The sequence below is a fragment of the Spermophilus citellus genome (genome assembly GCF_964194105.1).
Source record: "Spermophilus citellus genome assembly, chromosome: 17".
In the NCBI taxonomy this organism is placed as follows: domain Eukaryota; kingdom Metazoa; phylum Chordata; class Mammalia; order Rodentia; family Sciuridae; genus Spermophilus; species Spermophilus citellus.
The window spans coordinates 39,115,157-39,131,011 of NC_138199.1; the positions used below are offsets into that span (position 1 = coordinate 39,115,157).

The 15,855-nt window shown below is 41.9% G+C and overlaps 1 pseudogene across 1 annotated transcript; it reads right to left on the reverse strand.

Moving 5' to 3' along the window:
- Positions 1 to 4,291: 4,291 nt before the first annotated feature.
- On the reverse strand, positions 4,292 to 5,858 carry LOC308636330 (eukaryotic translation initiation factor 3 subunit E-like; annotated as a pseudogene). Its single transcript has 3 exons — positions 5,835 to 5,858; positions 5,595 to 5,677; positions 4,292 to 5,502 (listed from the first exon to the last, which is right to left on the reverse strand). The product of its transcript is annotated as a eukaryotic translation initiation factor 3 subunit E-like (transcript).
- Between the last annotated feature and the right edge of the window lie 9,997 nt (positions 5,859 to 15,855).

The window sequence follows — 15,855 nt, forward strand, 5'->3', positions numbered from 1 at the left end:
AAACTCAGTGAATAATCTCAGAGAGACTAAGGCAGGAGAATTACAAATTCCAGGCTAGCCTCAACAATTTAGCAAGAACCTATTTCAAAATAAAAAACAAAAACAACTGGAATGTAGCTCAGTGGTGAACTGTCTTTGGGTTCAATCTCCAACATAAAAAAAAAAAAACAAACATATCAAGCCCAGCCCAAATCCCTAGAAACTACTCAGAGGGCCACTACATGTAGCTGTGTGACCTCAGCCCAAGTCAGGGCCTAGTCTGCTGAACAATCCTGAGAGGTGAAAACAACAGGCACTTCCTAGGTACTCTGTATATAGGGAAAGTTGGGGGAAGTCCAAGAGCTGAGATTTAGACCCTTTCCTTGTCCAGCTTGATTTGGGTCTCAGGAACCTGGTATTGCCAGAAAGGCCTGAATTAGTCTGTTTTTTTGTTTGTTTGTTTGTTTTTTGTCATAATGAAACACCTGAGGCAAGCTATAAGGAAAAAAAAGATTTATCTAGGTCAAAATTCTGAAAGTTCAAGGGCATGGCACATGCACTGGCTCAGTTCAGATAAGGGGCTTCTTGGCTTTCATATCATGGCAGATGGCAATGATGGGAGTATATACCATAGCAAGAGATTACATCTCAATGCAAGAGACTAGAGTCTAGAGTCCCATAATCCTTTCCAAGAGCATTAGAACAGTCCCCATTGACCTAAGAACCTCTCACTAGGTTCCATCTCTCAAAGGGCCCATTGCTTCCCATATCACCATACTGGGTACCAAGCCTCCAACACATGAACCTTCAGAGGAAAAATTACATCCAAACCATAACAGGGCTCTTATCCTAATACAAGGAGAGGATGGTTGGGTCTCTGTGGCCCATGATACATGAGTCTAACCCCTATGTTGTCTGTGGAATCAGAGCGTGTGACATGGTATTTCCACAACCCCAAGACCTGGGAGTTGGATGTTAGTGACAGGGTGGGTATTTGCAAGATTTGGATACAGTTCTGCTAGACGCATTCCAGAGTTGGAGCAGAAACACAGGGAGCAGAGGCCTGCACCGCCATGCTGACTGCCCAGGGAAAGCTCCAACTGTCACCCCAAACAGAAACCCAGTATGGCTTGAGGTCAGGGGTATTGGACAAGAGTATGAGACAGAAGGCTGGAGTGAGCTTTGGGAGCAACATTGTTCTGAGCTCAAGTATCAAGAACAACACAGAGACAAGACTTCATGTTCCTCAACTTCAGTGTCCCCAAGTTGAAAATGGAGTAGACAGCACTTACTCCAGAACTGTGGTTTGGCCAGAAGTGGTGGCGCCGCCTATAATCCAAGCGGCTTGGGAGGCTGAGGCAGGAGGATTGTAAATTCAAAGCCAGCCTCAGCAAAAGCAAGGTGTTAAGCAACTCAGTGAGACCCTGTCTAAATAAAATACAAAATAGGGCTGGGGATGTGACTCAGTGGTTGAGTGCCCCTGAGTTTAATCCCTAGTACCCACCCCCAAAAATGGACTATCCTGGCCCAATCACCTTGACTTGACCTGTAGTCAACCAAGTCAGGAGGAACACCCACCAGAGCCTCTCACCAGAGGAAGACAGTCACTATAGGTTTAGGGGGAAGGGTAAAGTTTAGATGACATTTAAATTAAAAAAAAAATTTAAAGAGACTACGCATAACAGTGATGTGTGCAACGGGCCCAATGTTCTATTTTCCTTGGAAACTAGATAAATGTTTAATTTTAATTTAAACTAGATAAATGTCTAATTATTTTCCTTGGAAACTAGATAAATGTGGAATGTTGTGTTCAGAAAACCCTTATCTGAAGCTCCCCACTGGGCTGGGAATTGAGGTTGCTTCTGTCTCAAAGTGACTTGGACCCTCCAGACAAGAGTGGGTGGGATACATCCTTCTTACTGATGTAATTTTGTACCAGAAAAGCTTTTGATGCCTTATGATTTCAGGGGAAAAAAAAACCAAAACACATTTCTCAGTAAGAAAGTACTAGCCACTCAAAGAAGGGGTGGTTATGACACTGTCCAGCTACAGCGTCTAATGGGAGAAATACTGCTTCCTGCTGTTGGCGCCACCGGCATTATATATATATATATGTATGTATATATGTTGTCTCCACTGGATCAAAAGCAGGGCTGAGTGAAACACTTTGCCCTACCCAATGTGGGGTCCTGGCATCCTCTGGTGCCCCTCAATGTCTATGCAGACATAAGGGTCAATCAGCCTTGATTTCTACAACAAAGAGGAAAGGCAGGCAAAATTTCTATTTTGCCAGGGCCTGAAAAGACAGCAGCCCCTGACCTTTCCCTTTCACCTCCATCCCACAAACCCTCCCCGAACAACTGGGGGAATCCTTGGGGATCAACAGAGGGGGAAGAGGATTGCAGGTCGCTGGGGTATGACGGAGCCTCCCTGGCAGAGCAGGCAGGGAAACTTCTGCTTTTATTTTATTTTATTTTATTTTTTGAGAATTTTTAATATTTATTTTTCAGTTCTCGGCGGACACAACATCTTTGTTGGTATGTGGTGCTGAGGATCGAACCCGGGTCGCACACATGCCAGGCGAGCGCGCTACCGCTTGAGCCACATCCCCAGCCCCAAACTTCTGCTTTTAAATATTTTGAAATAGCAACCAACAAAAGAAGCGCAGAAAATCCCTACCATGTAAATAGCACGTGCGCTCTCCCAGCACACCCTTAATCCCCACCAACTCCCAAGGTCCCAGCCACAGGGGCCAGGCTCACACCAGCAGGAGGCTAGGACCAGAGCTGTGGACTTTCCAAGTGTGTTTACTCACATTCCTATGTGTCCCCAAGGGACCGTCAGCTGAGACATTCCTAAGTGTCAGCTGAGAAAGAAAGAAGGAAAAAAAAAAGCAGCCCCTGACAAGTGATTTGACATTCCCAGCTAGACCTCCATGTGATGTTGTCACTAACAGGTCTGACACAGTCAGGTCATTTTGTTCTCCTTTTGGATGCAAATAGTCTCCTGGAATACCAACCTCAGATAAGGTTACTCTGGGGCCATGATAAAATGAGACAAACAAGACCACTTCATAATTTTGTCTAAGGACAGACAAAATCAATTACCATGTTATCATCTGTAAAATACCAAATATACCTCTCTCTTGGCTAAAATGAGTAATTGCTATTTTTAAGAGCTTTCTTGAGAGATAATTCATGTACCACACAATTCTTCCATTTAAAGAGTACAATTCAGTGACTTTTAGTAAATCCAAGTTGCATAACCATCATGATGCCTGTTAGTCTATTTTTCAATATTATAATGAAATACCTGAAGCAGACCACTTTATAAAGAAAAGAGTTTATTTTTGCCTTATAGGAAGCTGACCAGACAGCATGACACAGCTTCTTTTGTGGTTGTTGTTGTTGTTTTAAATTTGGGGATTTGAACGCAGGGGTGCTTGGCCAGTGAGCTACAACCCCAGTCCTTTTTTATTTTATTTTTATTTATTTATTTTTTAAATGTTTATGTTGAGACTCAGCACCCAGGCTGGCGTTCAACTTTTTTTTTTTTTAAAGAGAGAGAGAGAGAGAGAGAGAGAGAGAGAGAGGGAGAGTGAATTTTAATATTTATTTTTTAGTTTTCGGTGGACAAAACATCTTTGTTTGCATGTGGTGCGAGGATCGAACCCGGGCTGCACGCATGCCAGGCGAGTGCGCTACTGCTTGAGCCACATCTCCAGCCCCTTTTTTATTTTTTTGACACAGGATCTCACTAAGTTGCCAAGGCTGGCCTCAAACTTGTAATACTCCTGCCTCAAACTCCAAAATTTCTGGGATTACAGGTGTGCACCACTGCATACACAGCTCACAGATTCTTACCGAGACTTCCCTTTGGCTGTAATGCATCATGGTGGGAGCATGTTCATGTGTCTGGTTTCTGACTCTCTTTTGTGGGTGGGGGTACACTGAATTCAGAGACACTTGACCACTGAGTCACATCCCCAGTCCTATTTTGTATTTTATTTAGAGACAGGGTCTCACTGAGTTGCTCAGTGCCTCATCTTTGCTGAGGCTGGCTTTGAATTTGAGATCCTCCTGTCTCAGCCTCCCAAGCCACTAGGATTACAGGCATGTACCATTGCACCTAGTTTGATTTCTGTCCTTCTTCTTCTTTCTTCTCCTTCTCCTTCTCCTTCTTTTTAATGGATCGGGGCCAATTTTATTCTATTGCTCCGAATTTATACGGAATATGTTAATTGCTTTTAAAATGTAGGTCACCCTTTACATAATGGCTTTATTATTTCATCTTTCTTTTTTTCATCTATTCTTTACTGTTTTTTAGTAGACCCAGAATCTAGGGTTGTCCAGTTAGGAGCCTCTGACCTACTATTCTGAATAAGTTTCTTTTCAATATTCATGACCAACATATGGCTCCTAAAAGAAAAGCTTTGGGTCTTTTCAATTACTTGCCGATAAAGTGAGACTGCACTGTTATTCATATCACACAACCTCATTTAGAATAAATCTTGGATCCAGTCTTTCATTTCTAATCAAATTCACAATCCACTTCTCAGCCTCTTCTGGAGTCATGTTCAGTTTAATCTACCAACATATTAATACTGATACATTGGTGGATACAACCAAAAATCTCAAATATGGAAGAGATGGGGCATTTTCAATGAAATTCTCATGAATTCATCCACAGCACTGATGCACATCCCCTCAGCATCTTCTGAGCCCTATCAAAGTCAAAGTTAACATATAGGCATTCAACAAATTCTGTAATAGGGTCTTTGGATGTATGAGACTCTGACTGCATAACTTTTACTAGATTCTTTAGTATTTCCAGCATTGTCAAACATCTTTGTTCATTATGACCACAGGAGTCATGTGGCAGAAAATATGTGAACACACTGCCTGAGCTGCCTTAAGATACTGTGGCTGGTAAAGGAAGAAATCAATCATATTATCACAATTTTTGGAGTGGTTGAAGAAAACAAGAGACCATAAATGAGCCATGATCACTGCTGAAGAGACTAGAGTGGAGAACTCACAGAATAATTATCTATGTCATTTCTCTTTTAAATATGTAAGTGCCTTTCATGGCTGCATTCCAATTCTGCATTAAGAATTCAGAAGCCACTTTTCCCCAGAGAGAATTCAAAGCATTTCTATCTGTCATTGGGTTCAAAGTTCTAATAAAGTAAAGATATTCTGCTGCTCCTGGGTAATTTCCACATTCATATTGGAATTCTGCATACCAGCAGATTGTATCTAAATCTTCCTGCCTAAATCCATGCTTGTCTGGCAGGTAGTCCAATAGTATCTGACCATCCCTGGCTGACTGCATTTGCCTTGCAGTTTCTGGACTGTCAAACATCTTCACAATTGATTCTGTTTGCGCCTGAAGCTATTCAGCTGTGAAACAATTGTGGTTCTTTCCCCTCCCTCCCTCTCCCTCCCTCCCTCCCTCCCTCCCTCTCTCTCTCTCTCATAAGGAATATCATCAGAATAAAGGTTTTTGGCTGGGAATGTGGCTCTGTGAATGAATGCTTGCCTAGCATGCACAGATACCTGGATTCAATGCCAGTACTGGAAAAAAAAGAAAGAAAGAACAAAGGTTTTATGTACCCATCCATAACAAAGTCTACCTTGTTAGTCCAACTAAGAAGATGCAATTTCCCTTATAATAATTCTTTTTTGTTTATATCTCCCTATCAAAGAGAAACCCAAGAAGTGTAAAGAAGATGCCCATCCAAAAAGTGTGTGATGGGATTAGTCAATCAGACACTATATCTTGTGAAAGAAAGGGCAAGTCTGTGTTCACAGGGACTCCACTGTAATGACCTTACTGAATCTTAATCACGTTACACAGGCCCCACCTCTAAATGCCATTGTTGAATTAAATTTCTACTCTCTTTGTAAGGGTCCGGCGAAGCGTCGGAGAAAGAGACCACACGAGACTAGCTTCATGCAATGGCAAGGGGGATTTATTAGGGATCCATTCCAGCGTGCTGGGGCTCCGTGCTCACTCAAGAAGGGAGAGCAGCCCAGAGCCCAGAGCAGAGGTCAAGCAGAGCTTAAGTACACTTTTTGGAGAGGGCAGTGGGCTTTGCATGCATCAGAACAAATCATCATGAGGCGCGGGAAAATTGAACAACAATTCTGATACATGATTAGTCCATTCATTGGTGGGAACAGTTTGGGCAGGGGTGATTGGTCACTTGTAAATGGGGTACACATTTAAACTGATTGGTTCTGGGGCCTATATGCTTACGTGCCATGCTATCTGGAGCCCTTAGCTATTAAACAACCAGGGAATCAATGGAGATATTTACTGGGCAGTTCCCACATTGTCCTAACAACTTTACAGAGATTACAGGTTCCGGGGATAGCAGAGGAATTGTAACAATTGACTTTTACCTTTTAGCCCAGGCCTTGTAATCTAGAAGCTTTACAATGCCCTACTCTTTTACACTTTAACTCAGACTTTTGCAGCTTAGAATCAGCTTAGAAATTTTACCTTTACATTCCCCACTCCTTTTTCTGACTACTTTTAATCTTAAAAGTACTGAATCATAATTATTGGAAGGTCTCATTTTTCATTTCTGCCAGTGGAGCATATTGTTGTCTGATTACTATGAGTTGTCCTGCGTTTCCTAGAATCGATTTCAGCATGGCCTCCATTTTAGATTTCACTCGATATTAGACCCCGATTTATCTAGCTACACTGACTACCTAACTTTAAATCTGGCTTCATTCCCCCCTCTAATTTGGGAACTCCTTACTGCTGTGAGGAAGGGGGAAGAAGAGAATCTTTCTGGCTTCTTCAGGCTGAAAAGGGATGGCGTGGGACAAGCAGTTTGGAGTCCCCCTTAAAAATATCGGGTCTATCGAGTGGTCCATGATAAAAGTCCAATTGAGAAGTAATAGGCTGGAGAGCCATTTGAATGATAGGTGGTCTATAAGAGAAACAAGAACTCATTAGTACTGGAACCATATTGATGCAGTAATAAATGCCACAGCACAAGAATATGCCAATGAGTATAATAACCAAGACAAAGATTAACAATGTTTTCCATCAGGCAGTACCAGGAACTAGGAGCTAAGATATTGTTTCCACGACAAAGTTGCTGAGGACATGGCTTCCATCTGAGCATGTAAATCTTTAAGGATATTTGTCACATTGTCAGAGATGTCAGGGATGTAAACACAACAACTAACATTTAGGTTTACAGATGTCTTTTTCCTTAAGATATAGTCTAATAATTTAATGCCACCTGATCCTGCAAAATCCTTTTACTAGTATGACCTCTGTGTCTAATAGAGAAATCTTTAATTCTGCTACTTAGGGTGGGATAACCATGTTAGCAAACATCAAGCCTACCTGCGTTGGTTAGAAATAAAGGCCTTAGACTAAAACTACTCTAGCAGTCCCTTTGACAGTTATCAGGCATTTTTGTCTAAGAATCTCTTTTGTAACCTCCAGTTTACTTATTGTTGGAGGTTATATTTAACTATTATTATCATTTAAGATGTCCAGGAACAGCTGTGCTTTGGCTTTGACTGTCTTTGCTAAGTGTTTAAGATGAAGCAAGTCAAACTGACTTCTGTTCTACCTATTGTTAACAGTCAGGGAGTCCTCGGGAACTTCACAGCAGCTTCTCAGTTCTGCTAGTGCCATTTGCGCTAGGATGGGTCCAGGCCTTGCTTGACCATACGGCTTCCCTCAGAAGCATCAGGGATGTCTCCCTTCTCTGATGACCCTCCTCTTTACAGCAAATGCACTGATTGGCCTTCTGCCCTCCACTGGTCTCATTAATCTCCCTGCTCGGGAAGTTATGTGGCCTAGAGTTGCAGAGCCCTTTGAAAAAGTTCCCTATTCCCTGATTCAGACTGACTCAGAGGGCAAGAGCCAAATTTTTAATTTTAAAACTTAATCTTAAACATCTAGCAAATAAGTCAACAGCCTTATATTAAGGGTACTGAACTTTAATGTCTATCTCTCTATCCTGTACGTGGCAACTCCCTATAACTCATTATCTTAAATTAACCCAGGTTGTGAGTTCTTAAAGCAGTACCTCTTTAAAATATTAACAGGCAATCCTTAGTCCATCTAAAAGCAAACTACAAAACAAGACTAACTAGGGTAAAAACATATTTAGTCTATGTAATAGCTACCTAGAATTTTGGCAGAGTTGTACATTATAATCCCCTGTTTGATATCCTGGCAATCGTGACAAAAACCAACTTTTGGGCACAACTTTAAATGCACTGAAATCTGGTCTATTTTTTTTAGTCGCTCCCACATGTAGTGAGATGGGACATAGAGCCTTATCTCAAGTAAGGTGGGGCGCTTTATAAGTCTTAAATACTATAGTTCTGAAGCTGATCTTTGCTTTTTAGACATCATTTTAAAAAGTTTACATAAATTGTTGCTCAAGTTTACATGAATATTAGCTAACACAACATAATATCACATCTAAAACATGAATTAAAGGAAGGCTGGAAGCTTCTAACCTCTTGTTGGAAAGTAGCAAAGTATTTCTGTGTTTTACAATAAAACCTTCACCCAGATTAGGCTCTCATTGACTTAAAAACACATTTAAATTGTGTCTCAATGTAGAAAGCAACATAGAACTTTACATATCTTACTGATAACAAGTCCAGTTATAGAACACAAATGATATAAATAAATCTCCAACATTTTTTTAAGCCTAAAATTACCATACAACTTTAGAACACCAGCTTGATATAATGTTTTTTTGAAGCTTCTACCTTACAGACTTGTAAACCTGGAAGATATGAACACATTAAAATTACCATAATTACATTGATAATTTTACATTAACCATATTTGGCTTTTAAAGAAATGACTAAGGGGGAGATGGCAGGGCTTAGATAAATAGCAGGCAACCCGTCTATTGGCAGGTTTTTCCAGATATCATCACCAGCACCTGAAGAACATCAGAGCGAATAAGAACAGAATGAAGATAAAAATTAGAGCAAAGATCAATTTCTGGCAGAAGTTCCATGTTGGGGGGCTGACAGAAAAGAGACCAAGAACCATGAGGAAGCTTAGAAGGACATAAAGACTCATGAATCCAGGATGGCAGATTAAGAGGTTCTCTGAACTTGTTGTTTCCCGCTGTCCCATGTCCGCTGCACTCCATCGTGCCTGGTAGTGAGCTTCAGCACTGAGTGAATTGTTCTCTTGAAGATGTTGGGGGTCCATCGGTCATCAGAGGCTGGTAGTGCCTAAGCAGAAGCTGGTTGGAAGTTTGATTTGAGACTTTCTGTAATCGGATTTGAAGGAACTTCATTATGCAGAGCAAGAGAGCACAAGAAAAGTATTGAAAAACAACAGTTGTTGTTTAACCAAAGTTGTGTAACTTACTCAAAAACTTATACACATAACCAATTTACATAAACCTCCTTCATCCCTTACTTAAACCCTCTTGATTACTTAGTCACATAGACTCTCCTATCTAGAAACACAATTTTTTTCTCTATTAGTTCCATACCTAGAACTTTTTAGTTTCTCTCTTTTTTTTAATCTACTAACCTCCTTTTGTTCACATTTTGAAACAATACTTGTAAACTTTTTAAATTTAAGCAGAGTTAACATTTTATCAGGGCCTTTTTTGAACACCTAGAGAAACTTATAAGTTTGATTTTAAAGACATCTTTACTTTTATCTGTTTACCCAATCTAAATTGAACCATTTGAATCACGTGAATCAAAGATACTTGGATCCATTTTTAATTTTTTTATGAGCGCTCCTCATCTGTTAATTGTCATATCACTGCAGGATATATGGACATACACACATACAGACATACCGACATACAACACATAACAAGAGTAACACATAACACAAAAGGCCTTGCAGCTTTCTCAGGTGAAATCTCATTGCAATGTTTAAAAAAACTCCAGTTGATCAAAAATAGAACTTATCAGAAAAACATTAACTTGTCTGTAGGATAAAAATCATGAGCTCAAAAAAAATATAGAATCTAAGAAAAGGCAAAAGTCCTAGAAAAAATTGACCGGCCAGTAATTAGTAAATGCCATACAATTTACTCTTTGGTTTAATCTAGTTTGAGTTCCCATAAAAAGACACTTTTACCCTTTTTTTTCCTTGGGCCTGAGTTCCAAGCTTCTTCTGTTTGCATATCAGCTTAAGCCCTGGCTAAAGTCTGGAAGGAGCAGGGAAAAACTGCTATTTTGAGCAGGCACTTTAGGCCTAAGGCATTTTAACCTTAAGTTACATTTTCCAGATTTGGATGTTGAAAATTATGATACAAATTTAAGAAGCAATTCCCAAAATTTTATATCTTTTTACACTAGAAAAACTTGCTTACATAAAACTGGAAATAGGATCTCTACCATCAGAAGAAATTTCTTTAAAACCTCTATGCCACTTTGCTTGTTCTGAAGTTTCTAAAGTAGCATTGTTACATTAAATTTGCCTGAAAATTTAAAAAAAAAGAACTACACACTACCATGCATATCTGAAATTAAGCTTTAAAAATTTCTAAGACTGTTGCTATTTAATTATCTAATGTTATTTTAATAAGCCAAACCAACGTTTTAATTTAACACTTTTTTTTTAAATTTTACACACTGAGAGAAACAGATACCAAATCATAATTTACTATCCTTGCCCAAATCAATGCACTGTATACCTAGTGAAATCTCCTTAGGCTACCCAGTTCAAAATTGAAACTCTTTAGAACTATCTGAAATCAAACTAAACAATTGCTTAAACCCAACTTTTAACTGCAAGATAGTGTAATGCTTTAGAAACCCATTCAGATACCAGACTGTTACAATAAAAAAATTATTTTTTTAGACACACATTTAACCTAGTTTATCTTTAAGAAACAATCAGACAACCAGATAAGACTATATCCCTCCAGGTTTTGAACTCTCATTTAATTATGACTCCCATCAGTGGCACCATAGACTTTCCCACAAGTGGACCAGATGTTTTCACGTAGGGGCAACTATAGGTATAAAATCAAGGGTCTCAGTGTGACTGGCTTTACTGCATTCAGTGTCCCTTCTTTTTAAGTAAACAAAGGTGGAGTAATCCTTAAAGTACAGATAAGAGATAAGGGAGTTCCCCAAAGCAAAATGGCTCTGGCAGCTGCTGGGAGTCCCTTAGTCTTATCTCCCACCCACAAGATTAGCTCCTCCAATTTGGTTTGACCTTAGGCACTAGGCTTTTTTTTTTCCTAACTTTTTAGTAGCCGGCTCCCAAAAAGCTCATCCTCCTCTTGCAGTTGTTTCGAGTGCTAGGCTTCCCCAAGAAAGCAGAGTGGAGACTCAAATTTGTGACTGAAAATTTGGTTCCCATCTCTAAAGCCAATTAACACCAATTTAATAATGAGGACAGGGCTTTGAGAAAAGTCAAAGCGAGATGTCAAAGTTGTTAAATCCCCAGCAGGCATCTCTATTCAAAGCGAGATGTCAAAGTTGTTAAATCCCCAGCAGGCATCTCTATTTGCATTCAAGCCGATTACGAGAGGGAAAGAAAACATTGCTTCCCTAGTCTCAGTATTTAGCCTTAGTTGGAATTTATCACCGGCCTTGGGCTGCATTTCCAAGCAGCCCGACTCTAGGAAGACCCGTTCGCTTGTTCGGCCCCGGGATTTGGTGATCACTGTGGCCAGGGAGGGCTGTAACACTCTGTGGTTTGGGGACCCGGTCCCTTTTACCCCCATGAGGGAGGGAGAGGGCCAGGTGCCCCCGAGCCACTTTTTTTTTGCTCACCGGGCGGATGGAGGTGGGGGGCAGTCCCCCGCCAACCCCGCCCGCTCTGCTGTGGTGCAAATGTGCCCGTTGGCAACCATTTGCCGGACCTCACCCCCGATTCCGTCCACCCGTCCCCTAAACCTGCGGGAGCATTCCCCCCCCTCCCGGGAGGGGAGATGGCCACGGGCGGAGAGGACAGGTGGGTGGAGGGGCCGGGAGGAACAGGGACAGGACAGATCCACCATACCGCGGGTGGAATCCTCCCAGCAGACTGCGCGGACCCCACCCATGCAGGAAGAGATTCGCAGAGGTCCTGAAAGGTTAGAAGCCATGATCTGGATGGCCATGCGGCCCCGGCTGAAAGACAATATCTCTGACTTTGCAGATTAGAGAGAGAGATGGAGGGACTCTCCTGGGGGCCATTCAACTCCGAGGGTGGGCCACTCTGAAGCGCAGAGAGACAATACAAACGTGACGCAAACACGGACACACAGTAAATGTTTAACACAAATTCAGAAGCAAAAATTAAAGGCAGACAGTCGACTTAACCAGAGGAAAAAAAAGCCAGACGGGTTGGCAGCAAAACACACCGACGAGGGTTCATCCGCCCCTCTACCTGATGGGGGGCACCTCCGTCCCCCCGAGTCCCCCAAAGCGTCCCTTGGGGGGGTGGCCTGTGCCTCCCTAGACACGTCTGCCTGCCACCGGCAGGGGGAGCTTACGCTCTCCACTGACAGCCACACACACACACTGCCAACCCCACCCGAGGCTCTGAGAGATTATGCCCTCTGGGGACTTACGCCCACCACTGAGCCGCCAGAGACCGAACCTGAGCGATCGCACCTGAGCGATCACGAAAAAAGAACAAGGGGGAGAAAAGGAGAAGAAGGAGGGGAGAGAGAGAGAGAAAGAGAGAGAAAGGCGCCTTACTTACCCCCGAAGCAGTTCGTTGGGTCTCCCTGTCCGGCGATGCGCAGTTCCTGGCCAACGCACCAAATGTAAGGGTCCGGCGAAGCGTCGGAGAAAGAGACCACACGAGACTAGCTTCATGCAATGGCAAGGGGGATTTATTAGGGATCCATTCCAGCGTGCTGGGGCTCCGTGCTCACTCAAGAAGGGAGAGCAGCCCAGAGCCCAGAGCAGAGGTCAAACAGAGCTTAAGTACACTTTTTGGAGAGGGCAGTGGGCTTTGCATGCATCAGAACAAATCATCATGAGGCGCGGGAAAATTGAACAACAATTCTGATACATGATTAGTCCATTCATTGGTGGGAACAGTTTGGGCAGGGGTGATTGGTCACTTGTAAACGGGGTACACATTTAAACTGATTGGTTCTGGGGCCTATATGCTACCTGGAGCCCTTAGCTATTAAACAACCAGGGAATCAATGGAGATATTTACTGGGCAGTTCCCACATTGTCCTAACAACTTTACAGAGATTACAGGTTCCGGGGATAGCAGAGGAATTGTAACAATAGACTTTTACCTTTTAGCCCAGGCCTTGTAATCTAGAAGCTTTACAATGCCCTACTCTTTTGCACTTTAACTCAGACTTTTGCAGCTTAGAATCAGCTTAGAAATTTTACCTTTACATCTTAATACCATTGACTTATGACTTCGGGTATTGAACACCTGCATGTCCTCTGGGAGACAAACCATAGAACCATGTCAAATTTAGAACATTTTCACCCCAAAAAGAAACCCTGGCCACTTGCCAATCATCACTTCAAAATCCTACCATCCCCTCAACCCTAGGCAGCCACTAACCTTTCTGCCCTATATATTTGCTTGCTTTGAATATTCCATATAAATGGAATCACATACCGGTGGTCCTTTGTGATACGTGTGGTTTTCTTTCTCTTAGCATAAAATTTTCAAGTTTTATACCCATTATAGCATGTATCACTGGGATGGTCAATTTCATGTGTTAATTTGACTGGGCCACAGTGTACCCAGATTGGAGCAAACATTATTCTAAGTATTTCTTGGAGGATGTTCAGGATGAGATTACTATTTAAATTGGGGGATTGGGTCTATGCTGAGGGCCATTGCCAAGTAGGAATGATGCATCAAAATTTCCTTGCCAGCGTACCCCATGTTGCTTAGAGGACATTCCCTGGGACATTGCATGTATGCTTTAGTAAGGTGACCTTGCTCAAGGACCAGGGCGGATCTGGGTTTAGAGCTGATCAGGTTTTAGGGAGTATCCCGTCCTTGGGTTTAGGGAAGTTCCAGGTTTAAGGTATACCCTGGGGGGGGGGGAATAGGGCGTATCCTGCTGCCTCAGGCACGCCCGATCTTTGAGTTCCCGTTGAGTTCTCGTGAGATTCAGAAAGTATTGGAAAAGAAAGACTCGTGGAGTAGGTGAATTGGGCGGCGGCAGAACTTGGATTTCCCCAGAACGTGTGTAGAGGCCGGTGTGAGTTCGGGAATAAAGAATTGCTGTTTGAATCTACAAGGTGTGTGGTGGCTCGTGATTCTGTGCCCAGCCAAGACTGTGGCAGGTCTAGAGTATTTGCCTAGCATGTGAGCATCCCTGGGTTCAATCCCAGCACCATTAAAAAAAAAAAAAGTGTGCGTGTGTGTGTGTGTGTGTGTGTATTTGAACTGATAGACTGAGTGAAGCAAATTGCCCTACGTAAGTTGAAGCCCTGACTAGAACAAATGGTTAACCCTCCCCTGAGTAAGAGAAAATTTCTCCTGCCTGGATATGAATGAATAAAGAACATGAGGCACACATGAACAATGGAATACTATGCAACCATAAAAAGAATGAAATCCTGTCATTTACAACATGGATGAAACTGGAGATCTTTATGTTAAGTGAAATATGGGCAAGAAAGATAAATCCCACCTGATGTCCCAAGTGGAATCTGCAAAATCAATCTCACAAAAGTTGAAAGTAGGACAATGAAAGGCAGGAGAGAGCAGGCAGGAGAGGGATGGGAAAAGACTGAACAATGAAAACTATGCCACAGTTAAAAGCAAGAAATTCCAGTGTGCTCTTGCTCAGTGGGGTCACTATAAATAGCAATAATGTCCTGTATATTTCAAAAAGTTATAAGAAAGGATTTTTTAAAGATTTGAAAAGTTTTCACTACATAGAAATGACAAATATTTGAGGAGATGGATATATTTAACCTGATGTCAATATCATCCCATGTATACAGGTGCAGAAACATTCTGTTAGCCCACTAATATGTATGCTTTTTCATGTTTTTATGTGTCAGTTAAGAATTTAATTTAACTTTAAAAATAGGCTTGTGGGTAAAACTCAGTTGTAGAGTGTACAATAGCATGTGTGAGGCTCTGGGTTCAATCCCTCGCACCAAAAATAAATAAATTAAATTAAAAAAATTGATAGTAAATGAATGTCAAGCTTTCCTTCCACAAGAAAATTGCCATCTTGAATACCCCAACACATCGGAAACATTATCTGTATAGATGACAGTGAAGGCCCAAATTCCCTGAGTCCACCTGCAGATCAACCCTCCTTGCTTAGGACTCCAGCAAGCATCTCCCTGCCCTAGTTTGTCTCTGGGAAAAAGAGGCTTTTGGGTACTAAGCAGGGGCTTGAGCAGGCAGCACAGGAATTCATTTTCAGAAGCTTCATCCTGGGATGGGTCAGTAATTCCTAACAGGATCTGGAGCTGGAGCTCAGTGGTAGAGCTCATGAGTAATGTCTTCCGCTCCATGCCTAGTATCAGAAAATAAAACCAAACAAATACACAAAACCCACCCCAATCCCTAAGAGTAGCTGGCAGCCTCTACCAACAGATGCTCTTGTGAGCTTTGTTCTGCTGTCAACTGATCACCACCTGTGAGTGATGCAGACTGAACAACAGACTTCTCAATCTTACAGAATCCTCTTCAAAACAATAATGAACAGCAGAAAATAAATCAATCTGAATTAACACAGGGAAAGATGAGTGGAAGTTGACTCTTGTTACAAATGTAACAAAATAAGCAGTTTTCAAGGACACTGATTCTCCGTAACATTTGAAATCCACACATCACTTAATGCTTCACATCTAGCCAGGTGACACCATCAAGGTGAGACAATTTCTGAGTTAAACATAGATGCAAGCTTGTCTCCAATTTCTTTGTGATTCTTGTACCAGTATGCCATTG